This window comes from Zalophus californianus, chromosome 8 (genome assembly GCF_009762305.2).
Source record: "Zalophus californianus isolate mZalCal1 chromosome 8, mZalCal1.pri.v2, whole genome shotgun sequence".
NCBI lineage: Eukaryota > Metazoa > Chordata > Mammalia > Carnivora > Otariidae > Zalophus > Zalophus californianus.
Window position 1 is genome coordinate 97,922,061 of NC_045602.1, and position 26,700 is coordinate 97,948,760.

Sequence of the window (26,700 nt, forward strand, 5' to 3'; positions counted from 1 at the left end):
GAACGAAAAGTCTTTTCTCCTACATCTCTAATTCCAGATTACTTGAGGATGATAGTGTGTGTAGGGATTATTCCAGATTTCTCGTTTGATTGTTTACACCTGAAAAACATGCCTGGAGGGTTCCTGTTCTTTCAGTGTCAGGGAAGACAAGTGAGGAGGGCACTTGAATTTTTAATCTAGAACAAGGGCTAGCAAACTTTTTTGGTAAGGAGCCAGATAATAAGTATTTTAGACTTTGCAGGTCACATACAGGCTCTGAGGCATATTCATCTTTGGGTTTTTGATTGTTGGTTTACAAACCTTCAAACATGTACAAGCTATCTTAGCTCAAGGACCATACAGATACAGGCCACTGGCTGGATGTGCTACGTGAGCCATGGTTTGCCACTGCTGGTCTAGAGCAGTACTCACTTTGACCTGGATCCTGGTGTCTCTGGATCCTTTCCACCTTGTGGAAAGAACCTGCCTTCTAATGCATAACCTGGAGCAAAATTAAACAGGGATTTACTCAAGCATTCTTTGGAGGCTGCTGAAGACTTGAAAGAGATTCTTTTCCGGCTTCCCAGCCCAACAATCCTCAGTGAGGTCTGGGGACCTGGCCGAGAGGTCAATTGAGAGGTCAATAGCCAGAGGCCTGGCTGCTGTGGCTTTGAATCGCTCCTGACTCACAACAGGTGGGTATGGACCACAGCATGATTTCCTAATGCCCTCTGGCAGCAGAGCGCATCCTGGGCGGTATCAACAGGAAGATTGCTCATGTCAGATTATCATGTATTCCAGCCTAGTGCCGCTTCGTAATCGTGACGTTTTTATTTGATCCTAAATGCCCGGGGGCCAGGAGGTGACCTCTCTACTCACTGCAACCTCTGAGTTGGCAGCCATTGAGTTCCTAGACCCCTCATCGATGCCTGCTACTTTTTGCCCTAGAGCCAGTTCGAGGCCCTCAGACAGATGCTAATACGCAATTGTGGACACTTTACCCAGATATTTGTTTCACTCTTTCTCAGGTGCTTTAATTCCCAGCTGCTCCACGTGTGGCCTCCGACCCAGTAGCATCAGCATTCCCTGGAAACTTGATAGAAATGTGGACCTGGGACTCTGCCTCAGACCGATTTGAATCTGGATCTACATTATTAACAAGATCCCCTGGTGATTGGTATGCACATTCAATTTCAAAATGCACTGCTGTAATACTTGTTTTGTAGATAGTTTAGCTATATACATGGTTCTTTGTCTGTACATTGAGCCACCTGAGGAGCTTGGAAACATACAGCTGCCTGGGTCCCACCCTCACAGTTTCTAATTGATTTTTCGAGGTGCAAATTAGTATCACCTAGTTGCACATTAGGATCACGTAAGCTCCACTACAAACCAATTAAATTGGAATCTCTGGGAGTGGGTTTTTGGTTTAGCAAATCTGCCTCTGCCCTGGGCCCAGACATACTGGCAGTATCCACGAAAAGTCTGTGTATTTTGGTGTGGGCTGAAAGGAGCCTTTGTGGTAGGTCTTTCTAGTTAAATACTGCTATATTACAAGCTCTCCCCAAAGCTCAGGGGCTTAAAACAGCAAACATTACCTAGCTAATGAATCTGCAATTTCGACAGGGCTCAGCAAGGACAGCTCGTCTCTGCTCCACTCAGTGTCAACTGGGACAGCTTACCTGGGAACCACAGGATTTGCTTCCAAGATGGCACACAACACAAGGTGGTTCTCTCTGTTGGTTAGGAGCTCATCCAGTGTGGTGGGCTTGGTTACTGTCCACGTGGGCCTCTCCCCGGGCTGCTTGAGCTTCCCTACAGCATGGTGGCTGGGTCCTTACAGTAAGCACGCCACAGAAGAATGAGGCAGAAGCTATGTTGTCTTTTATGACCTAGCCTCAGAAGTCACATTGTATCACTTCTGCCCTAATCACAAGATTCAGGGTGAGGAAATAAGTGGGATGAGTATAAAAGTCATACTATAAAACAGAGCATGTAAGATGGAAGATTGCATTGCAGCCATCTTTGAAAAACATAGGCGACCTACCACAGACCAACTAGAATATGTTTGTATGATGATAAAATGATCAGCGACAGGGGCACCTGGGTGGCTCAGTCGGTTAAGCAGCTGCCTTCAGCTCAGGTCATGATCCTGGGGTCCTGGGATCGAGCCCCACATCCAGTTCCCTGCTCAGCGGAGAACCTGCTTCTCCCTCTCCCTCTGCCTGCCACTCTGCCTACCTGTGCTCTTTCTCTATCTCTCTGTCAAATAAATAAATAAAATCTTAAAAAAAATGATCAGTGACAGAGCTGTCTAATCAGTGTTATCACTAACATAAAAATTTTTTGGTATCCAGAAGAAAGAGAAGCCTAGAGGTTCGCTTTAGAATATAGTGTATTCATAGAAAATTTGAGATCCAGAAATGCCAACCAATCAGGAGATGATTGTCATTGAAAAGCTAGCTTGCTACTCACAGTTCCTGAGAGGAGGTGGCATGCCACGTCATGGTTGGGGGGGGGCACATGAAAAAATACTCAGCTTGGTCACATGCAGAGAGAAGGGAACTGTGGGCGAGAGGCTGTACTGTGGTATCTGCAGGAAAGAAGAGGTGAGGCAAGGTCAGCAGGCTTAAGATTGGCTGGTTTGAGTAATTTCTGCAAGCCCTGGGCCATAGGAGCTGTCCCTGGTTGTCTGGTACTTAGCCCTGGGCTGATCAGGCAAGTGGATAGTGGCCCGGAGTGTGAGACCCTGTAAAGGAAGTGGTAGGAGTGTGGGATCTGGATTGGTTGGTTTGTATTTGAAAAGAGTGCTTATAGGCATATTTTTGTTTAAAAATTTTCTCTAGGAATTGACTAGCACTGGGAGGGTCAGCAAGACCCCCAGATGTCAAAGCAACAGAATACAGATAATAAAAGTCATGGTTAACACAATACTCTAGTAGGATCCGTGTTTCTCCTGGGTCTTTTTTAGATCTCATCATTGGTAACAGCTGTCACGCAGTTGTTCCGCTAATAGCTGAGTGGCCTAATTGCTCAACTTTCTCCTTTGTCTTACACGAGCAGGGGCACCTCTTGGTTGTTTGCCCCCAAACTACCTCTTGAAATACCCAGGCAGAAGACATAGGTCTTGGCAATGAAGAGGATTAAATGCTATCATGAGGGCTCCAGAGGTACAACAAAAAAAAAATCTATATATAATCCTATTATAAAGGATTAAGTAGGCAGAGGAGGCAGTTCTCTGTTTATAGAGAATCTATGGGCTACTTCCTTTAAGGGATCCCACTTCAGTGGCCAAGGAGGTGACATTTAATAGGATTATTAAAGTCTATCTACCTTAGAATCTTCCCTCCCAGTCCACTGAAGGGGATTCTGATTCTGGACACTCATTTTCTTGTCCAGAATCTACATTCAATGGGGCTGTCAACAGGAAAGACTGCTGGGGCCATCTCTGTGTGGCTGGGCTTCCTTACCACACACCAGCTGGGTTCAGAGAAGGAGAATCCCAAGTGTAAGCATTATAAGAAGTCTTACAGGTGAGGCCTGGAACTGACACAACATCACTCTGTTACATCCTACTGATTAAGCAGCCACTGGGACAAGCCCAGAGCACAGGGAAAGGAGGACAAATTCTACCTCTCAAAAATCGAGTGATGGAGAATGAACAGTCACCTTTAAAAAAAAAAAAAGATTTATTTTGGACACCTGGGTGATTCAGTCAGTTAAGCGTCTGCCTTCAGCTCAGGTCATGATCCCAGGGTTCTGGGATCCAGTCCTACATTGGGCTCCTTGCTCATCGGGGAGCCTGCTTCTCCCTTTGCCTGCAGCTCCCTCTGCTTGTGCTTTGTCTCTCTCTCTCTCTCAAATAAATAAATAAAATCTTAAAAAAATAAAATAAGGTTTATTTATTTATTCTAGAGGGAACGAGAGAGAGAATGAGCGGGAGGAAGGGCAGAGGGAGAGGGAGAGAAACAGACTCCCTGCTGAGCATAGGGCTCGTCTCCGGGCTCCATCTCTCATGACCTGAGCTGAAATAAAGATGAGCCACCCAGGTGCCCCACAGTCATCTTTAATCCACCACACAATGTGAACCCAGGACGACAAACCAGACTCTCTTTTAGATTCTGAAAGTTCCAGAAACAGAGAATGTGCCAGGCTGAAGACCCAGCTTGATGCTAATGTTCTTTTTCCTCTGCTTGGCAAAATAACGTTTTACTGTTTATTCTCGATTCATAATTTTATCAGGATGTGCTGAAGTGTGTCTTTTTTTTCATTAATCACATTTGGAACTCCACGAGCACTTTTATCTGCAAACCAAGTCTTTGTCAGACAAGCGGAGTTTTCAATTACGTGTTTGATTAACTCCCTTCCCTCTGTTTCATCCACTCCATCTGGAATGCCTATTAGTCTCTTGTAGGTCTCTTAGATCTGGCTTCCAGATCTTTTTTTTTTTTTTCCTTGCAGCTTCTATTTCTGTATTATTCTTTCTGGTTTGAGAGAGATTTTTTTTCACTCTGTACTTTATCTTCTCAGCCACGAATTCAATTGTTAGCAGAGACCATTGTCTTCCATTTGTCTATTCATTGGAGCAAGGGAGGGGGTGCAGGGGTAAGGATAGACAACACACCTGCAATTTTTATCTCCAAATTAAGATATGAATAAAATCATGCTATTCAAACTCAGGGAAGCCCTTTGCCTATAATGTATTGTTCTGTATGTGTGTGTGTGTGTGTCTGTGTGTGTTTGTGTGTGTGTATAACCTACGGGTGCAGAGGTTTCCACTGACAGGTGGCATTTATGAAAGATTAGATAAGTGGGCATTTTCCCTTTTGCCAATTTTAGGACATAACCTTTAAAACTAATTACTACCTCTTAAAATGCATTTTAATATAATTAACATTAATGATTAATGCCTTAATATAAAATACAATCACTTAAAGTTATATACATCTGGTAAGAACAAAACAAGTGATGTATTATATGAATTCCTAAAAAAAAAAAGGAGAGAAAATTGTAATAATTTAATGGAAATGCAAGGATACAAAACAGGTAAGATGACCAAAATGATGATATACATGCTTCTTGGGGATTAATCCTGTGTGAGTTTCTTCACATCTGGGTCTCGGCCTATAATTATTACCTGAACAAATGATCTGTTTTATTTGTTCAGTCGCTGAGAGTAGAAACAGAAGGCAGATGTGGGGTGAATGAATAAAATAGTAACAGGCAGTTCTTTAGGGGATGTTCTTAAAATGTGAACCCTGGCTTAGCAGCAGCAGAACCTGGGAACTTTTGAGAAATGCAAATTCTCAGACCCCACCCCAAACCTACAGAAACTCCAGAAGTGGGGTCCAGTGATTAATGTCTTAATAAGTCTCTCAGGGGACTGTGATGTTCGCCCAAGCTGAAGGGTGGTTTCTTTAATCTGTCACCTTTCCTATAGACCAGGAAGCTATGCCAGTAACAAAGGTCAAGTTTCTTGTAACTACTATCTTTCCATCCCAATGCACCAAACGTTCTTCATTCTCCTCAAACCTCTTGCAGTTCACGCTTCCACACTCTTGGACAACCACTTAACTCATATTTGACATGACTTAAAAATCATTAAAAAAGAATTTCCATGTAGGTATGTTTTCTGCTTCTCAGGGTCAATTTTAGTAATTTGTTTCACAAACATTTATGCATTTATTATAGGTCACCAAATGTATTATTCAATAATAATTATTTTTTATGTCCTCTGTGGTATATCAAAGGTCCTTTATTTGCCACAATAATTACTTTGCTTACATTTTTTCTAGCATTTTATTATAAAAATCTTCAAACATACCAAAAATAGAAAGAACAGTACAATGAGCCCCCAGATATCCACCATCTAGATTCTATCATTGTTGGCACTTTTCTTTGCTTTTTCACAAACCTATCTAGCAGGCCATTTTACTTTTTGATACGGTTATTACTATGTTGTAGATATCAGTACGTTTCACCCCAAAACACTTCAGTATGAGTATTATTAGCTACACTTAGTATTTGTTTATTTTTTTAAAATATTTATTCTGTTTATTTATTTGAGAGAGAGTGCACATGTGCAAGCAGGGGGAGGAACAGAGGGAGAGAATCTCAAGCGGACTCTTCTCTCAGTGCAAACCCCCCTAGGGGCTCGATCTCATGACCTTAATATCATGACCTGAGCCGAAATCATGAGTTGGGCACTCAACCGACTGAGCCACCGAGGTGCCCCCAGTATTTGTTTGTTTTTAAGGTAAAATTTCCACACAGTGAAATGCTTAAATCTCAACTGTTCGATTTGATGAGTTTGGGCAAATGCATACAAATTTATGCCTTGAATCCACTCCAGTCCCCTAGTGTGCTGGTAGGGGATAAGGAAAACGGCTACAGAATGATCAACTCTGAGTTATGTGCTGGATACTTATTGAACAAAGATAATCATTTAGGTATCCAGTCAAGAAAGAGTCCTGTGTAATGGAGGAATTAAAACTGGCCTCAAGCGCCTCAATTATAGAAGGAAATAGAACAATATCAGAAAGATCTGGAGGAATAGTGTGGCCCAATCTCTGTGAACTTGATCGGGCATTGGAAAGTGAAGAGGTGATATTCTTTTTTTTTAAATAATAATTTTTATTGATATAGAACAGACATATGTTAGGTGCAAAAGTGAGTGAATCTCAAGGGCAGAGTGAAGTAAATATTTAAATATATATATACCCGTTTAACTACTAAGAGGTGATATTCTTAGACAATAAGAACTCAAACAATATCATACACATGAGCCACTATCAAAGAAGACAACTTTTAGGTTTTTGTTTTTAATTTATTTGTCAGAGAGAGAGAGAGAGAGAGAGCACAAACAAGGGGAGCGGCAGAGGGAGAAAGAGAGAGAACAAGGCTCCCCGCCAAGCAAGGAGCCCAATGTGGGACTCCATCCCAGGACCCTGGGATCATGACCAGAGCTGAAGGCAGACGCTTGACCAACTGAGCCACCCAGGCATCCCAAAGAAGACAAATGTTAAGTAAAATATAGCAGCCAAGACTAGCGGAAAAGACACAGTGTGACTGGTGGAGACAGCGATCTCCATATACGAAATTAAGATGAAATACTGAGTAATGTGGTCTATAAGGTAAATTTTGTATACTTAGATAAGGTGAATAATATTTTTACTGAAGCAGAAGTAAAAAAATATGAATAGCAGCATCCTCATTTTGTGAGGAGTTTGTCCAAATTTTAAACCAAGAAGTAGAAATGTGGCAGATGAGGAGTTTTCTCTCCTGCTCCCTACTTTAGCTGTGGCACATGCCCCACCTCGCCGCTGGAACCAAAGCCTGCCCCAGAAACATGCAAAGGGGTCTCAGTAAAGTGATGAAAGCAGATTTGAGTGTAACCACGCACTGGAATTATGTGAAGCAGAGACTGACCTTGGCAGTGGAACATTTATTTCATCTTCTATATGCTTCACTCTGATGCTCACATTAAAAAAAAAAATGTGTAATGACATTGAGCTGGGCTAGAACCACTGAGACATGAGAAATGGGACCCTGAGGTTGGGGCAGAGGGGCCAAGAGACCCTAGTGCACCAAAGGGGAGGGGGGAAAGAAAGGGAAGGGAGAGTCTGCCTCCTTTACCTCCCCTCACTAAGTTAACAATGGGCTTTTTCTTAAATCCTCACTCATTGTGATCCTTGTTTGCTCGCTCCACTGGACTCTCAGAGGCCTACACCTTCCTTGCAGCCTGTGGATCTCTTCATGTTCCTGGCCTTCCATTTCCTTTCTATAAAATGGAACTGGTAGTTCCCAAATGCAGTAAGGTCTAGGCTGATGAATCTGTAAGGTTGGGATGAGGTTTGACTACAATAGTATAAAGGCATTTTGCAAGTGTGGCCCAGGCCAGCCACTCTTATGGGATACAGTCTGACCCACAGGAAGCAGGCACTCTACCCTCCTAGGCTCCTTTGTCTCTCAATGCCATCACTAGATTAACCTTCCATGAGGCAGAAAGCTCCCCCTTCCACCTGCAGCCTTGAGTCTTCTCTGTGAGGGTCATGTGGCATCTCTGTCAAAGCTGGAGGGGTAAGACATACAAGGACTGGTGAACGGTTACAGTCTTTCCACCAACTTTGACATAGTGAGTAGAAACTGACCAGAGATGGCCTTTTCAAATTACTAACATTTGTTATAGTATCATTCAACGTATCAAAGAATTTAATCTCTCTGGACTAAATTTTCCCTATCAATTCATACACATGTTTCTATGGAACAGGGGTAGAAGCCAAAATGTCTTACTCTCTAGGAGATCCATGAAGGGCCATCAGTCACCCGGCAGGCATGGATGCTCCCTCCCTCCCTGGTGTCCGTAGGGACCATCACTGTGGATTGGATCTTATACAAGGGCTCTGAAACCAGTAAAGTCCAGGGCTCTGGCCAGCAAGTCCACCACCCAGCATTAATTAAGCAGACAGCATGTTCCCCTGCAGCTCACTACAAGAGCCACCGAGCTATGAGTACCTACGGTTCTTCTGAAATTTATTTAGTGAAGGATAGTTGTGTTTCTCGGTGGCGTAGCAATCAAGTTATATTTCACAAATGAATACGCATTGTTCTTATTCTCTGTATGAGGAACGTCTTCTCTGTGATTGGTCCCCTCAATGGTCTTGCTTGCTCAGACCTTTACCATGATTGGCTATATGCAAAGTAGCGAACCCTAATATATACGTAGTTATGATTAAGTGCAGATATTGGCTCTGCTACCCAATTTCCCAAACTGGCCATAGGCTTCATGGTTTTTGTAAACGAGTAACCATAACAGGTTAGTGAAGACATTTTATGATAGCCCATCCCCGTAATGTGAGCAGCCCTCTCGTGTGAGTATTGACAGAGAGATGTGGCCAGAATGGGGCTTTAAAGTCATAGTTCATATATTTATTACCCTCAGTCCACAAGACAAATGTCAGGTTCTCATAGGATCCCCTCAATGTCCTCCTCACTAGGCTGGAGATGAGAGTAAGCAACTCCCTTCTCCTCTCCTCCTCTTCTAAGCAATCTTGGTAAAAGATGAGGAGGGGGAAAAAAAACAAAAACAAACCACATCCCTTTTATAACCAAGAGGCGGGTGTTGGCTGCATCATGGACCAGGACTTTGGCATAGATGACCCAGAACTTACTGGGATAATTTGGCATCTGTTTTTTGTTTTGTTTTGTTTTGTTTTAAGCCTGTGGAGGCCTTGGTGGAAACTCGCAACAAAGATTCTCCTTTTAACATCCTACTAAATATTGCCATTCTGTTTAAATCAAAAAACATTAAAGTTTGTAAAAAGAAAACCTATTCACGAAACATTGCAAAATCAATTCAATACACCAAATGTAAACAAGCAATAGATGTGCTTCAAAATTGTAAAGAACATGCTTATCTTGGTGACTTGAAGACCCAACTGATACTATTATGAATAAGCCCACTGACTCTGTTTTAATAAGCCAACATCCCCCCAAACATCATTTGGAAAGGGGGAAAAAAAAAAAGAGAGAGAAAATTGACTTTTTCCTCTGTGTTGGCTGCTGAGTTTACTAAAATAATACGTACACATAAGGGTAAGAGTCAATAGCTTGTTTTATTTTTCAGTGAAATGAATTCATCTTCAAAATGATCATCATTTCATTTTGACCCTCTTTGTACTACATAGACTTAAATATCTAGGTGGTACTTGATAAACAGCTTTAAGTATGGTAGTCTTAAATTGGCCCCAGATGTCTGACTCACCGCTCTGTTGCATGACCAGTGCACTCCACATTCAGGCACTGGGCTACCTTCAGCGACACTTGGCCAAGACACCAAAACCAACCACTTGTTCCTGGTGGGACATGGCAGGTGGCCAACAGCCTGTTTGCCCTTGGTCAGAACCGGTTCAGGGACTAGGTGTGCTGCATCAGCTTCCAAGAGACTGAAGGAGCAAATAAGATGGTGAGGTCAGTCCTCAGGCATTATCTAAAGTGGAGAGGAATTAACTCCGAGGTAGGGTGCTCAGAGCTTGGCTGAGGTCTGAATCCCAGCTGTGGCTGGCAGCATATCTCTAGTGGGCTCTGTCCAAAGCCTCTGAGTCATCACAGTGGTCTGGAATAACACTGGGGGGTCAAGACCCATTATTAATAGCAACTGGCAGTGGTCAGGATGCTGGAGGTGACCCTGAGGCTGCAATCATTTATAACATCATCAGTCACTGGCACTTTTGAGTGCAAATGCGTATGAGATAACTCTTGAGATTTACAGGGATACTGAGCAGATGGAGAAAGCCTGAAGGTGTACGGGTGAAGGAGAGGGACATTGACTTTGTTTTTTGTTTTTCCATGAGAGTAGTCATTTGGCAATCAATGTGTTATCTGTCAGGGCAATTTGCTTCTTGTTGATTTTGCCATAACCACGCTTGTAGATCAATTCATTCACCGACTTCAGATTTGGTTACCCCCATGCTATATAAGGTTCCACAATCCTTAGCATGTTAACTGAAGCCTTGTTGAGCTTAACAAAGTTGCCATTGAAGATCTGGTGAAGGCGAAGAAGCTGCAACACCTTTCGAACCTTTGGACTCACATCATTGATACCTCTGATCCTGATGACAAATGCCAATTTGGGTTCCGCAGGTACGTAGAAGTTGCCAGCTTTTCTTGCCATCCTTGCCATTCGAATCTCAGTTCTGTACATCTGCCTATATTCCTTGTGGTAATGCTTAGCTTTTTCATAGATAAGCTTCCTTCTTGCCTTTCGAAGCATCTTCTGAGCAAACTTCTTCCTCAGACGCTTGATCTTCAACTCTGTGAAATTCCTTCGCTTCTTCTTATGGGTTTCTGGCACAGCAGGAACCTTCTTTTTCTTCTCTTCTGCACCCTCCATGGTTCCAGCTGGAAAAGAGGGGGACATTGACTTTGGACAGAAAACCTTTGCAAGCAAAACCATAAGAAAATGCATTATAAGTAAGAATGCGTAGACCAACTGTGGGTAGTTGAGGAAAGAGGATATGATACGTCCATCCATTTGCTCAACCAGGCAGAGAGAGGAGTATAACAGAGGCTCACAAAAATTGGATTTGCTTTAGCCTTGTGTCTTATTCATTTTTAGTGCCATTTTCTCCTGGCTCAGCTGGTCCAGAAAGAATTGTGTTTATTTTACATTGAGAAGCTGGATCCCTGGGGTTCCTACTTGCTTCGAGCAGCAGGAGAACCAAAAAAGAATGAATTCTGAACACTCTGAAAAAACAGATTTGTGGAAATGCACTGGAGATGGTTTTCAAGAAGAATTTATTCAAGGAAAACCGGAGCTTTTAAAGCCCTGCCAAAGCGAGTGTCCCGTGGTGTTTCCCCATGGATTGGCATCCATTCTTCCCATCAAGAGATGCCTACCCTCCCCTGCAGTCTGCTCAGGAAGCCCCTGGCTCGGTCAGGTCTTGCTATTCAAAGGGTCATTATTCAGCACCGTGGCTTCTGCCTCCTCTCTGCCACTTTTTGACCATCTCATTGCTCCCTAGCATTGCTGCCAGAAGGTAGGCAGCAGGGGAAATTAAAGGAGCTGAGCCATGAACCCCTCACCGTTGCTACTGCTGATGAATGGTCGGGGTGAAAGGGAGGTGGAACGATCCCCCAGATGGAGGCGCAGGATATTCTGAGATTTTTAAGAGCTCATTCTATCACTCACATTGGAAATTTGACAGCTAACTATATGCAGGTTGGAGGTAAGGCAAGACTCCGACCAAGACAGGCAAAAAATACGATTTTCCTAAGTGATTGCTTTGAGAGGTTGAAAAATAAGTTTATGCTAAGTGATTGCTTTGAGAGTTTGACTTTAGAGACTAAAGGAAGAAGGGAAGATGGAGAAGTAGTGGGTGTGAGTACGAGGCACACCACCCTTTTCTAGAAAGAACTGCTGCTAACCCCTTGATGCTGAAAAGAGCTAAGTGATTTCTATCTGGTGACCCTGACTCACCAGCACCCCAGCTGGTGACTTCAGGGAAAGCACCCAAGTCAAAGACTTGTCAGTCAACCTATGAAAGGCTTCTTGTCAACCTATGAAAAATTGAGTTTGGGAATTCTTGGGAATTTGAATTAAGCATCCTAGAGAAATACTTATTTTAGAAAGTAGTCTTAAGGCCACAGGAGCCTTCCTGGGCCATGTTTCAGTAGACATGACAAGGTAATGGACAACTGGAAGAAAATCGAGAGACAGAAGTAGGCTCATTAGCGTGTACCTGAGTCATGTTAATTGGCTGTGTAGAGACTTGGAAACCTCTGCTGCTGGTGTCTCTGGATCTGTCTTATGAATCTGCATCTTTGCTTGTGCTGATTTGCAAACAGTGATTATCACTGAAACACAAAAGATCTAAGTGCATCCTTAGGATGACTTGTCAGGAGTGATGTAGCGGCGGTGTCTGCTTTGGGGGCACCTAGAGGTAGCTGACTACTGCCCCTCCACACGCTAAAAGTCAGTGACTGTTCAGCTACCTGAATTCAGTCTCCTGTGCCCCCCTTATGTGGCCCATCAAAAACCATGACAGAATAAGGTGGTGTTCACCACTTGGCAGAGTTAAGACATAGGTGAATTTTGTCTTCTCTATTCAATAATTTTCCTTTTTTACATGATGTTTAATGTTTTGTTGAAGCATAATGTACATACAAGAAGAAATCTTAAGTGTACAGCTCCATGAATTTTTGTAAACTGAACTCATCAGTATAACATAGTCACCAAAACCTAGATCAAGAAATAGGACATCACCAGCCCACCAGCAGCACCTTGGCATCCACTTCCCATCACAAACCCCTCCCCCAGTTAAAGTCAGCACTTAAAAAAAAGGAAAAGACTTATTTATTTGAGAGAGAGAGAGAGCGTGGGGGAGAGGGGCAGAGCGAGAGGGAGAAAGAGAATCTCAAGCACACTCCCTGCTGAGCACAGAGCCCTACACAGGGCTTGATCTCATGACTCCGAGATCATGACCAGGGCTGAAATCAAGAGTTGGACGTTTAACCGACTTAGCCACCCAGGTGCCTCAGGTCAGCACTTCTGCTGGCTTTTGTACTTTATATGAATGGAATCATAAAATATGTGCTTTTTGGTACCTGAATTCTTCACGCAGTATTATGTTTTTGAGATGCATCTATGTTGTTCCCTGTAATTATAGATTTCTGTTGCTGTGTAGTATTCTATTATGTAAATATTCCACAGTTATCTTTTCTACTGTTGATGAACATGTGGGTTGTTCAGGTTGGAGCTATCACAAATAATGTTGCAAGGATAATTCCCAAACACACAGACATTTCTGTTGGGCATATACAAAGGAGTAGAATTGCTGGATAATAGGGTATGCAAATGCTTAGTGTTCTTGGACACTACCAAGGAGTTTCCCAAAGTAGTTAACCATTAGCTTTCTCTTAATGCTCCCTCATCTCTGCTCCTACATTTTTGTCCAGTCCTTACCTGCTGCCATCACCCACGTCCCATAACTTGGAATTCCAAGCTTGCCTACTGCCTTTGACTTCCTTGGGTTTGTCTGAACTCACACATACCTTAACCTTGCATGACACTAAATATTCTGGACCTTTTCCTTTGAAAAAGAAATCTTTCCGGAAAACCTACCTCTATTCCTCCAGTCCCTAAAATGGCAGGCTAATTGCCTCCAGGATCAAGTTTGTCTTCACACAAGGCCACTTAAAAACTCAAGGGCACAGTATACCTGTTCCTGCTATGGTTGTCATGCTTGGGTTCTGATGATTCTCTTTTGTGTCTGACTTGATCCACTGTTGACTGAGCTCCATTAAATCTAATGTGTCTTGTGGCCCAAGCCCTCTGCAAGTACCCCTACAAGGGCTAGGTCACATTGCTCCTGTCCAAACGCAGTGCATCGGCACTTGGTGCTCCAGTGTCCCATCCACTGTCCCCCTTCTCTTGGTGCCCATCCCCTGAAGATTTGGTGCCTAAGGAGCAGTGTCAGTTGGGCTAGGTGGCTTCTTTGGGAGAAGCAGCATTTAGGAATCCAGTCAATGGCAACTTTGACAGGTGGGCCTTCTGGCCCTCACCCAGGGTTCCAGCAATGCTATGCGTTTTCTTGACATAGTGAGCTGCCTACACAAAAAGGAAAGAGCACCAGGGGAAATATTTGGGGAAAGGCAGACCTTTCACACCATCCTTCAACTTCCAACTCTTAGCTGCTATGCTTCAATGACAGTAAGCGGCACTCGCAGGTCCTGCATTTTATTAATTCATTAAGGATCTAACAAGGTTGGGACTAGTTCCAGGGTACTTTTGAGACATAATAGCAGTGCTTTTTTGTTCATCGAATTTTAAAAATTAATAATCTAATAGAGTACCTTGTTTAGCTTATAGTAGTAGATACTAAACAAGTGTGTTTTTATTGTTTATACTATTGATATATTAGGTATGCTTCTGTGTGCAGTTCAACAAATATTTATTGACCATTTATTATGTGTGAAGTATTGCAAATAAGTTGCAGTTCCAGCTTCCAAAAGAGTCATAGAATTTAGTCCTTGGGGAAATGATTATCCTTGAGGAGACTTCAAGGATTTTACTGTTAGTATTTTTGGTTCAGGTTGCTCAGAAATAAACCTTCAAACAAAGACTTGGGGGTAAGTTGTTTGGGAGGTGTTATAGATGTTGCTGGCATCTTGCCCACACCTTGCACTCATCTGGATAGACCATAGTCAATGACTGAATACTGGGGGTTGAGGGAGTGGTCAAAGATCAGTCCCTTTGAACTTGGATATGACAACCCTGTGATGGCAGTCATGCTCCAGAGCCCCTACATGAGATCAGGCTGAAGCTAGACTTTTCCTAAAACCACATCTTTGCTCAGCTCCTTCCCTGCTTATCCTGTTTCCCTCATGAACTGTAAACGTTCTCCCTCAAAAGCACTCCCTCAATAAATCACTTGTGTAAGACTCGCCATCTCAGGCTCTACTTCTAGGGAACCTGACCTAAGGTATGAGGGAATCCCAGCATTGGTAGGAAACAGGTGAACTGATACAGGGAAGGAAGCCAAAACAGTCTGGAATATCAGCAAGTCATGTGGGCAACAAGGGTTCAAATCCTCTAGGGTAAGTTGCCAAATTTAGCAAATAAAAACACAAGATGCTCCACTAAATGAGAAGATCTAACAAACTACAAATATTTTTTTTTTTAGTAGAACAGTGTCCCATGCAATATTTAGGATATATTTAACTAAAACATTTTTTCATTATTTATCTGAAATTCAAATTTAACGGGGCATTCTACATTGTGTCTAGCCCTTCTCTGCAGGCTTCCAGGAGAGAAGGCAGTCTAGAACATGCCTCAAAGTTGTCTCATTCAAGGGATGAGGGAGCTGGGGTATTTATCCTCTGACTCATTCATCACTGATGAAAGGATACACCTGATGTTGTAAACTGGTTGGTTCTTGTGGCTTGGTCTAGAGACAGGCTGAGAGAAAAACCATCAGGCAGAGAGTAGCAATCTTGCAGAAGAATGCTCTCAACTGGTATTGGAATGGTGAGTGCAACAGGACACGGGCACCAACAGTAGAGGTAAAATTAGACCTTTCCTGAATTCCTGACAGCAAAGGCAGATAAAAAGCAGCTCTGTCTTTCCTCAGTTCTCTGGATGAGTCCAGATTATGACTACAGGATGCAAAGGAGAGAATTCGGCTGAAAGGAACTAACTGTTGCGTTAAATTATGGCAGACTGAAGAGTGTGTGTTCGTGTGTGTACTTGAAGGAGAGAGAGGAAAGGTGGTGTTTACTATTCCAGAAATGGCATGAGAAAATGAAAATTTCCTGACCTGTCATTTTCACCAAGAGTAACAGTGCAATTATAGGAAGTGTCTGGGTAGTTCTAAAAGTCTTTCTGAAACGAGGGAAAGAGTTCCCTTTCCATTTTCAGTTAGAATAATAAAGCCAAGTGATTACCTCTCCATCATCAAGCCCAATTAGATTTTCAAAATTCTCTTTAAAAAAAAAATTCTCTTTACACCAATAAGTGTCAATACTATGGGTATGTATTTTTATCATCAGTTCATTGAGTTTCCATATGCCATCTGCTCTAACACATGGGGAATGTATATTTTCTCTTGTTTTTACCATTCTTTGGGAATTGTTTAATCTCTAATCAAAGCCAGAGAAAATGAACTAGACATAATTTCAGTGCTATTTCTTTACTTGTTGCATAAATGTGTGTATTCTTCTGGTCTGAAGGGCCATGGCCTCAGTTGGGAACAGTGCAATTCATTTAGAGAGTGGTGAGAAATCATTCTTTTTTTTTTTTTTTTCTGGGTTCTCTTGGCTCAAATTCTAGTTTTAAATTATTGGGAATAAATGTAATTTGGTCTTGTGTCATGTGATATATTCAACTGCTCTAGGGAGAAGGCATAAAATATTAACGAAATGAAATGTTTTTTAGTGGTATATCCAGAGGTTAGAAGTTGGGTTTCATTGTTTCTAAATAACGTTAAGGACATTAAGTCTTGGGTTCTTTTTTTTCCTTTTTTCCTGTTCTTGAAAAGTGAGTATTATATTTGATTAATTTTTAAAGGCATGGTAGTGAACAATAGCCTATCCAAACTGGTCCATGAGCCAGCTAGACTGCTGCCCCATTTGTATCATTTCTGTCTTTGGAGGCAATGTGAATGGACAGTAGCCGGGACTACCTTGTACAGTTGTACAGGTTGTCAACAAAGACGCTCAATCAAGTTATTGAGTTGGGGCGGAAATCCAGGCATATTCCATTCACCAAGCCACGTACCCTGGGGCAGGGCTATTTCCCTCCTAGAGGAAGGGGCACTTTTCCTTAACAAACACACAGGCAGGGGCACCTGGGTGGATCAGTCATTTAAGCGTCTGCCTTTAGCTCAGGTCATGATCCCAGGATCCTGGGATTGAGCCCCGCATCAGGCTCCCTGCTCAGCGGGGAGTCTGCTTCTCCCTCTGCTGCTCCCCTTCTCGTGCTCTCTTGCTCATTTGCTCTCTCTCTCAAATAAATAAAATCTTTGAAAAAAATAAATAAACACAAAGGTGGCCATGGACTATAAAAAATCTTAGCCATAACCCTCCAAGGCATGGTTTCTACTGATTTTGAAACCAAGTTATTTCGGCAACCCTGGCAAGTTTTTCACTATTACCAATTCTACTACTGTGCTTCATCAAGACATGGTAGTTTATTGATAATACCCAGGATCCCTGCATTGTTGCAGGGTCCTTCCCCTCAAGGCCTCCAGAAAAATGCATAGTAGTCTAGTTGTTCCACAGTGCGGGGTGGGGGGAAAGGAGGTAAATGTCCTAATTCTCATAAACAAATTGGGGTGAGGAATTTTCCAGGCCATGTAAGAACTGTCCATCACTGCAGATTTCTTGACCCTCCAAGCTGGCATAACACTGTCTGCAGCACAGCCCTTTGGGGGATAATTCTGTGAAGACAGACTAGGATTGATTGGGGGAGAGCAATTCTTACCACTTTGAGGGTGAGTGACATAAATCCAGGGTGTCCAGAAGGCTAGTGCCAATTTAAGCTTTAACTGTTTTGGAAGTATAAATGCTATAAACTTAGGACAAATGGCATTTGAAAAGTTAATTATTGGGGCACCTGTTTGGGTCAGCCTGTACAGCATGTGACTCTTGATCTCAGGGTTTTGAGTTCAAGCCCCATGTTGGGCGTGGAGCCTACTTAAAAAACCATTTTGGATGTGTAGTAACTTATTCCACTGAGAGACAAGTCAGAATGAGGGCTGAGAGGACCTCAGAAAGATGCCCTGTATCTAAGCCGTTGTTTTGCATCTAAGCCTGGAGCTTCCAGCAGCTTCCAGAAGCTTCCATTCCTCTGTCAAGCTAGGAGGTGATGCCTGTACACCTGCAAAGCCATCAACAGGGACCAGCAATGTCAGATGGCCAACTGTTGCCAGCTTCCTCCGTTAGGGCAGAAGAGAAGAGCTGGTTTGGATGATACTCATTTCCTCAGCTCAGTCATACTTTCCTGACTGTATGTTAGGAAAGCTAACAAATACCAAGAGATCTAACATAAGATTCCATCTAGGTGAAAAGACTTTGTCTCACCTGGGAGCAGTGCTTAAATATGCTTATACCTCAGCCACTAGCTTAAGGATCTGGACAATTAAGGCGGCATCTACGTGACAGCCTAGAACCTTCACTTCATCATCAGTAGAGTGGAAGATAGTAACACCCACCTCACGAGATTATTGTGTGGTTTAAGACAACGCTTATGAAAAAAACAGCCATGAAGTGCATCAATTAGCCTTTGCTGCATAATAAATGATTCCAAAAATAGCGACTTAAATAAAAAAAAAAATTATCTCAAAATCCCTTGTCTTTCTTTGTGGTTTTGCTGTGCTGAGCTTGGGCTCATTCATGCAACTGCGATCAGCTTCAGGGTTGGCTGGGCCTATCTCTCCACGGAGTCCTTCATTCTCTAGGGAGCGAGACTGCGCTTCCTCATGCGGTCATGGCGGCAGTCCCAGAGCGAAGCACCAATGCACGCGCACTTAATAAGCCGCAACATTCCTCCCATTAGCTGATATCCCATTGGTGAAAGCAAGTCACATGGCCAACACGAGACTCCTTTTGAGTGGTGTTGATACCAGGCGCCATGTTTCCTTAGGGGGCATTGTTTAAACAATCTACTGCACCGGGCTACCATTTACTGAATCTTTACTATCACTAGACACCAGGCTAAGCATTTCATAGATCTTATGTCATTTAACTTATTGACAACCCAGGGAGGTTGGTGCCTTTAGCTCCATTTTACGGAAATGAGACAAAGGCTGAGCGAGATGGAGCAATATGCCAGGGTTCTGTAACTAGTTAACAGAGCTAGGATCTATTTACTGGCCTCAATCTCTCTAAAATTTGTGTTCTAAAACCACTAATTACACCTCACACTCAATATTAGGGGGAGAAAGGAATAAAGGGAGGGAAAAGAGAAGATTCTACTCTCTGCAGTGCCTTGAATCACCCTCAAGAACCACCTCTGGCCAAAGTCTTAGAAGTTTAAAAAAACAAAGCAAAGAGCTAAAGGCACAAGACAGTCCCACTTAGAGTAAACCAAGACGCCTCAACTTTTCAAGGGTTTGCCTCTTAGCACGAAGAACCAAAGGACGTCAGACGGGTGAACCTGGAGTGACCATGGCTATTGCACATATTCCAACAGCTCTGAAGTTGCGGGAGCTAATAGGAACTATGAAACTCCTTGAGATTTTAGTACTACTTGTCCCCCCCTCCCGCACCCCCATTGCATGTTGATTTTTTTTCCATGTTGATTTTTAAACTCCACGCCCAGAGAAGCAAAGAGCTTAGACAAATTACGTATTCCACCCAGCAGATAGAGTCAGTGAAAGTGATCACAGGTAAGCTCCCGCAGAAAGGGAGTGCCATTATCTTTCTTAGAAAATGGGCTATGGCTTGGCAAGCGAGCATCACCATGGAGAAGTAGAAACCCTCTCCTTAGATAAAAATCTCATTAATAATTGTTTTCTCAAACAGGAAGGGAAGAAGAAAAGATTTGTTGAGATGGAGACTGTAGAAGCAGATAGCAGCGATCCCTGGCTTCAGCCCAGAAATGCTGGAGGAAGGCGTGAAAGGTTACGTGAAAGAGGATCATTAATATTCATGGCGGCATCTGGTACTATGTTGCCAGGAGACAGTAATGAGAACAGAACATCTTCCAGGTCTAATGGCACTGCGGCTGCCACATCAATCCCGCCGTCCCCAGGAATGAGATCTCTATCATTTGCAAACAAGGAAGCATTGGTGGCTTGGCTGTCATTCCAGAAGGTCACTAAAAGATATGCAGATGAGCTGCCCATATTTCTTGGGCTGACACCCACCAGGTTCCCTACACAGCTCTGCCTTTTCAGGGACACCGTCTGACAAGGCAAATCATACAGGGGTAGAGGGAACTGGTATCTGCTCTTGATCCTGGGAACACTTGGTGAACTTCTGTCCTCATGGATTGGGTTTCTCTAGAGATAGTCGCTACATGAACTTCTTTGGAGGAATTTATCCTTGTCAATTTTGTGCTCTCAAAACGTGTGAATGTTTTAGCTTCCTCAACTGTAAATTCCTCAAGATCAGCCACCAAAACATGTAATCATAACCCCTAAGCCCTGAGCTTCCTGGGGATCTCCCAGGAACAGACCCTGAGACAAAGAGTCAACTTAAAGTGTTCATTTCTTTCCATGGTTAACGGGATTCTAAGTAGGAGAGTCATTTCAAGATCTTATCTGTCTCTACTCTCTCCCTAATTGAGCCAGAGGTTTTCCTTACATGTATTTAGAGACCAGGTAGGTGTAAAGCTCCTTTTACATTTTTATCAAAATTTCCCAGTTCCCTACCACTTTTAAACACACCTTCTCATGTTATGTTCACCACAACCTGGTGGATTATTTCTTTTTTTTTCTTTTTTATTGTTATGTTAATCACATACATTACATCATTAGTTTTGGATGTAGTGTTCCATGATTCATTGTTTGTGCATAATGCCCAGTGCTCCACGCAGAATGTGCCCTCTTTAATACCCATCACCAGGCTAAGCCATCCCCCCACCCCCTCCCCTCTAGAACCCTCAGTTTGTTTTTCAGAGTCCATCGTCTCTCATGGTTTGTCTCCCCCTCCGATTTCCCCCCTTCATTCTTCCCCTCCTTCTATCTTCTTCTTTTGTTTTTCTTAATATATATTGAATTATTTGTTTCAGAGGTACAAATCTGTGATTCAACAGTCTTGCACAATTCACAGCACTCGCCATAGCACATACCCTCCCCAATGTCTATCACCCAGCCACCCCATCCCTCCCACCCCACCCACCACTCCAGCAACCCTCAGTTTGTTTCCTGAGATTAAGAATTCCTCATATCAGTGAGGTCATATGATACATGTCTTTCTCTGATTGACTTATTTCACTCAGCATAACACCCTCCAGTTCCATCCATGTCATTGCAAATGGCAAGATCTCATTCCTTTTGATGGCTGCATAATATTCCATTGTGTATTTATACCACATCTTCTTTATCCATTCATCTGTCGATGGACATCTTGGCTCTTTCCACAGTTTGGCTATTGTGGACATTGCTGCTATAAACATCGGGGTGCATGTAACCCTTCGGATCCCTACATTTGTATCTTTGTGGTAAATACCCAGTAGTGCAATTGCTGGATCATATGGTAGCTCTATTTTCAACTCTTTGAGGAACCTCCACACTGTTTTCCAGAGTGGTTGTACCAACTTGCATTCCCACCAACAGTGTAGGAGGGTTCCCCTTTCTCCGCATCCCCACCAATATCTCTCATTTCCTGACTTGTTAATTTTAGCCATTCTGACTGCTGTGAGGTGGTATCTCCTTGAGGTTTTGATTTGGATGTCCCTGATGCCAAGCGATGTTGAGCACTTTCTCATGTGTCTGTTGGCCATTTGGTTGTCTTCTTTGGAAAAATGTCTGCTCATGTCTTCTGCCCATTCCTTGATTGGATTATTTGTTCTTTGGGTGTTGAGTTTGATAAGTTCTTTATAGATTTTGGATACTAGCCCTTTATCTGATATGTCATTTGCAAACATTTTTTCCCATTCTGTCGGTTGTCTTTTGGTTTTGTGGACTGTTTCTTTGGCTGTGCAAAAGCTTTTTATCTTGATGAAATCCCAATAGTTCATTTTTGCCCTTGCTTCCTTTGCCTTTGGCGATGTTTCTAGGAAGAAGTTGCTGCAGCTGAGGTCGAAGAGGTTGCTGCCTGTGTTCTCCTTTAGGATTTTGATGGACTCCTGTCTCACGTTTAGGTCTTTCAACCATTTGGAATCTATTTTTGTGTGTGGTGTAAGGAAATGGTCCAGTTTCATTCTTCTGCATGTGGCTCTCCAATTTTCCCAACACCATTTGTTGAAGAGACTGTCTTTTTTCCATTGGACAATCTTTCCTGGTTTGTCAAAGATGAGTTGACCATAGAGTGGAGGGTCCATTTCTGGGCTCTCTATTCTGTTCCATTGATCTATGTGTCTGCTTTTGTGCCAGGACCATACTGTCTTGACGATGACAGCTTTGTAATAGAGCTGGAAGTCCAGAATTGTGATGCCGCCAGCTTGGCTTTTCTTTTTCAACATTCCTCTGGCTATTCGGGGTCTCTTCTGGTTCCATACAAATTTTAGGATTATTTGTTCCATTTCTTTGAAAAAAGTGGATGGTATTTTGATGGGGATTGCATTGAATGTGTAGATTGCTCTAGGTAGCATGGACATCTTCACAATATTTGTTCCTCCAATCCATGAGCATGGAACATTTTTCCATTTCTTTGTGTCTTCCTCAATTTCTTTCATGAGTATTTTATAGTTTTCTGAGTACAGATCCTTTGCCTCTTTGGTTAGATTTATTCCTAGGTATCTTATGGTTTTGGGTGCAATTGTAAATGGGATCGACTCCTTAATTTCTCTTTCTTCTGTCTTGTTGTTGGTGTATAGGAATGCCACTGATTTCTGTGCATTGATTTTATATCCTGCCACTTGACTGAATTCCTGTATGAGTTCTAGCAGTTTTGGGGTGGAGTCTTTTGGGTTTTCCACATACAGTATCATATCATCTGCAAAGAGTGAGAGTTTGACTTCCTCTTTGCCGATTTGGATGCCTTGATTTCTTTTTGTTGTCTGATTGCTGTGGCTAGGACTTCTAATATCATGTTGAATAGCAGTGGTGATAGTGGACATCCCTGCCGCATTCCTGACCTTAGGGGGAAAGCTCTCAGCTTTTCCCTCTTGAGAATGATATTCGCTGTAGGTTTTTCATAGATGGCTTTTATGATATTGAGGTATGTACCCTCTATCCCTATACTCTGAAGAGTTTTGATCAAGAAAGGATACTGTACTTTGTCAAATGCCTGGTGGATTATTTCTTTTGTGTATGGATGAGGACACATGGTGAATAAAGCTAGAGGAAGTCCTGGCCTTCTTGGAATTACCTTCCAGTAGGGTGGTGGGGGAATCAGCAAACATATGCATAAATTCATTCATTCATTCACTTAGTCAGACTTTTAACAAAAGTTATGGATCACCTATTCTGTTCGAGACATCCTTCTACACACTGAGGATACAACATGGAATGAAACAAAATTCTGCCTTCTTGAAGATTATGACTTAGTGGGGGACAACAAAAACTTAAAAATAGAAATCCGTCATAGGTGGAAATAAATGCAATGAACCAAAATGAGACAAAAAGAATGACTGGGGCATGGTTGTACCTGGTGATCAGGAAAGCCCTCTTAGAGGAGGTGACATTGAGCAGAGACATGAAGAAGTCACCCAAACACTGGTGCACTGAGCCAGCTCATCTTGGCTCCCAAGAACTGATGGGGCACATCTCTTCTCAACTCCATGTTCAGTGACATCACGCTGGGAGCTTAAAATCAGCCACAGTGGATTTGTACACCACAGATCAGTAAATGCTATGAATCAGGACTTTTTTTTTTCCAGAGCCAGTTATTAAGTATTTATCAATACCCAATTGGATGCAAACACCCAGGGAAAGAGTCTTCTTGGCAGAAAGAGCATCCAGTATGAAGGTCCTGCATTGCAAGAATGCTTTATTAGTTGAGAAATATCAAAAAGATCAGTATGTCTAGGACAAGGGTCCTCACCACCTAGGACATTTTAAGATTTACAAATTTTGGGGCTCTAACTCAGACCTACTGAATCAGAAACTCTGGGGCCCAGAAATCTGTATTCAAAACCCTCCAGGTGACTCTGCTGCGGGGGAAAGTTTGACAACCACTGGTTTAGACTAAGCACAATTATCAAGCAGGACAGTGGTGGAAAGCAAGGTTGGAGAGTGAGGCTTGATCACAGAGGGCCTTCTGGCTTTGATAAGGACTTGTGATGGTTAACTTTATGTGTCAACTTGCCTGGGCCCCAGTGCCCAGATATTTGGTCAAACATTATTCTAGATGTTTCTACCAGGGTGTTTTGGGGTAAGATTTACATTTAAATGGCTGGATTTTGAGTGAAGTGGATTGCTTCTCACAATGTAGGTGATCTTTATTCAATTAGTTGAAGGTCTGAACAGAGCAAAAGACTGACTTCCCTGAGCATGGGGGAGTTTTGCCAGCAAATGACCTTTGGACTTGAACTGCTGTAACAGCTCTTCCCTGGGTCTCCAGCATGATGGTCCACCCTGCAGATTTTGAAGTTGCCAGCCTCCATAATCACATGAGCCAATTCCTTAAAATAAACCTCTCTCTCTCCCCTACTGGTCCTGTGGTTTTGCTTCTCTGGAAAACCTTGAGTAATACAGGACTCAAGCTTTTTTCTCTTAGTGAGGCGGAATGGCGAAGAGCAGGGCGGCAGGAGGAGGAAGAGGAGGTTTGAATCAGAGGCTTGACATTAAGTGACATGTTTTCAAAGCTTCCCGCTACAACTAGGGTCCTATGGCTCCAGGGCCAAATACAGCCTTCAGCCATTTGAGACAACTAAATGCAACATGTGATCCTGCATTTGAACTTGGTCCAGGAACAGGACATCAGTGCAACAGATGGTGACATTTGAATAAGGTCTGCTGGTTAGTTAGTAGTATTTTACCAGTGTTAATTTCCTGGTAGTCGCACTTCATCTGGGATGTACTGAGATGTTCATGTTTGGAGAAGTTGGGAGAAGGGTGTGCAGAAATTCTTTTGTACAAATTTTGCCAACTTCTTGTAAATCATGTGTTCTTTCAAAATGAGAACTTAAAAAAGGAAACAAAAACTAGCAAAAGCAAAGATCGCTATCTGCTCTCGAAGAGCAGACCACGGGGGGAGTGTAATAGTGGCTGGGACTCTGATGGGGGTAGCAGAGAGGATGGGTAATAGATACTATGGGAAAAAAATCAGAAATTAAAGCTGACATAACCTCTTGACTGCAGTAGGCTTTCTCATTTATAGATAAAAGTCCTGGGGTGACTGGATGGCTCCATTGGTTAAGCGTCTGCCTTCAGCTTGGGTCATGATCCCAGGGTCCTGGGATCAAGCCCCACATCGGCTCTCTGCTCAGCGGTGAGCATGCTTCTTCCTCTCCCTCTGCCTGCCACTCCCCCTGCTTGTGCTCTCTCCCTGTCAAATAAATAAAATCTTAAAAAAAAAGAAAAAGATAAAAATCCTCCATCTCAAAAGGGATTGAACAAAAAGGAACTTGTTGACTCCCAGGACAGAAAAGTCTGATGGCAGGTGTTAACCTTAAAAATAAAACAGCCAGGGGCGCCTGGGTGGCTCAGTCGATTAAGCGTCTGCCTTCGGCTCAGGTCATGATCCCAGGGTCTTGGCATCGAGCCCCGCATCGGGCTCCTTGCTCAGCGGGAAGGCTGCTTCTCCTTCTCCCTCTGCCTGCCGCTCCCCCTGCTTGTGCTCTCTCTCTCTGTGTCAAATAAATAAATTAATCTTTAAATAAATAAATAAATAAATAAAACGGCCAGATATTTTGCCAGCAAAATGGGTTTATTCCAAAATAGCAGAGAATAGCACTTTAGGACAAGCAAACTATGGCAAAACTATAAGGCAAGTCCGGAGAACAAAGGAGGGGGCTATTCTTCTATGGAGGAAAAGAGGGAGTTGGTTGGGCGGTGGGGGGTGTTATAAACAAATAGTATAATGGGGTAAACTGGGAGCTCAAAGGGTTGCCAGGCAAGGGGAAAATCTTTCTTCCTCCTGCTGGGGGAGTAAGGTATAGACTTCTTCCAGTGGAGAATGCACGGTCCATCTCTTCCTGTCCCGGTCTGTAATCGATGTTAAATGGCAAGGAGTGAGAGCTCCCCCTTCTGGCTTACCCGCTCCACTGTAGTGAGGTTTCCCCGTATTAATTTTCCCACAGGCAATGGCTGTCTTCAGAAGCTCAAATAACATCATCATGGCTCATTCCTCCTTTCCTTCATGGCACAATTCTGCTCTCCTCTATATTGACATAATTCGCAGGTTGACCACAGCATCTTCAGGCTTACATCCTCTTTAAAGCTAGCAATACCATAGGAAATAGGACTCCTCATTTCCAAGTGGTCCAGGGAGCGTCAAGAATTAAGTAATTAGGTTCACCTCGGGTGCTGTTCCCATTGATGGACTAACTTTGAAGGAAACCAAAATATGTCCCCTCAAAATATGCCTCTTTGACATAAAAGTTATTTTAAACTGGAGGCAATTAGGAAGCAGTAAACACAGAAAAACCTTCCCCTTTCTGCCTGAAGGCAGGAAATAAATTCTGCTTTTTACTAGAGACAGGCTCTTATCAGCCCAGCCTGCGGCACCAGAGGAGTCTGCAAACAAACTTGTAAAATTCGCTGTTATCTCCCTAGTTACTTCTTCACCGTTTACTGCCCCAGCCCAAATCCCTCTGTCTTGTCAATTCTTCCCAGATTTGTTGTTTCTTCATCTACAAGGTATAAAAGCTTCCTGCTCTGGTCACTTCTTTGGGTCTTCATTCTTAACTCCCAAGTACATGTAAAGATTTAATAAAATGTGTATGCTTTTCTCTTGTTGATCTTTGACAGTTTCCCTTTCAGACCTAGCCAGGGACCCTAAGAGGGTGGAAGAAAAAATTTTCCTGCACTACAGCCTCTTGGAAGATCCATAGAACATGCTGATCAGCCAGTACTGGATCATCTGACCACTAAGGTGGCTAAGGCCAGGGGAGAAGGGGGGTCATTTTCACCTAAACCTGTAGGTCAAGAGTTGGGGAGGGGTGATTTCCCT

General features: G+C 42.9%; 1 pseudogene; it reads right to left on the reverse strand.

Moving 5' to 3' along the window:
• Positions 1-9,944: 9,944 nt before the first annotated feature.
• The window catches only part of LOC113938090, a 46,532-nt pseudogene continuing 29,776 nt past the window's right edge, over positions 9,945-26,700 (reverse strand).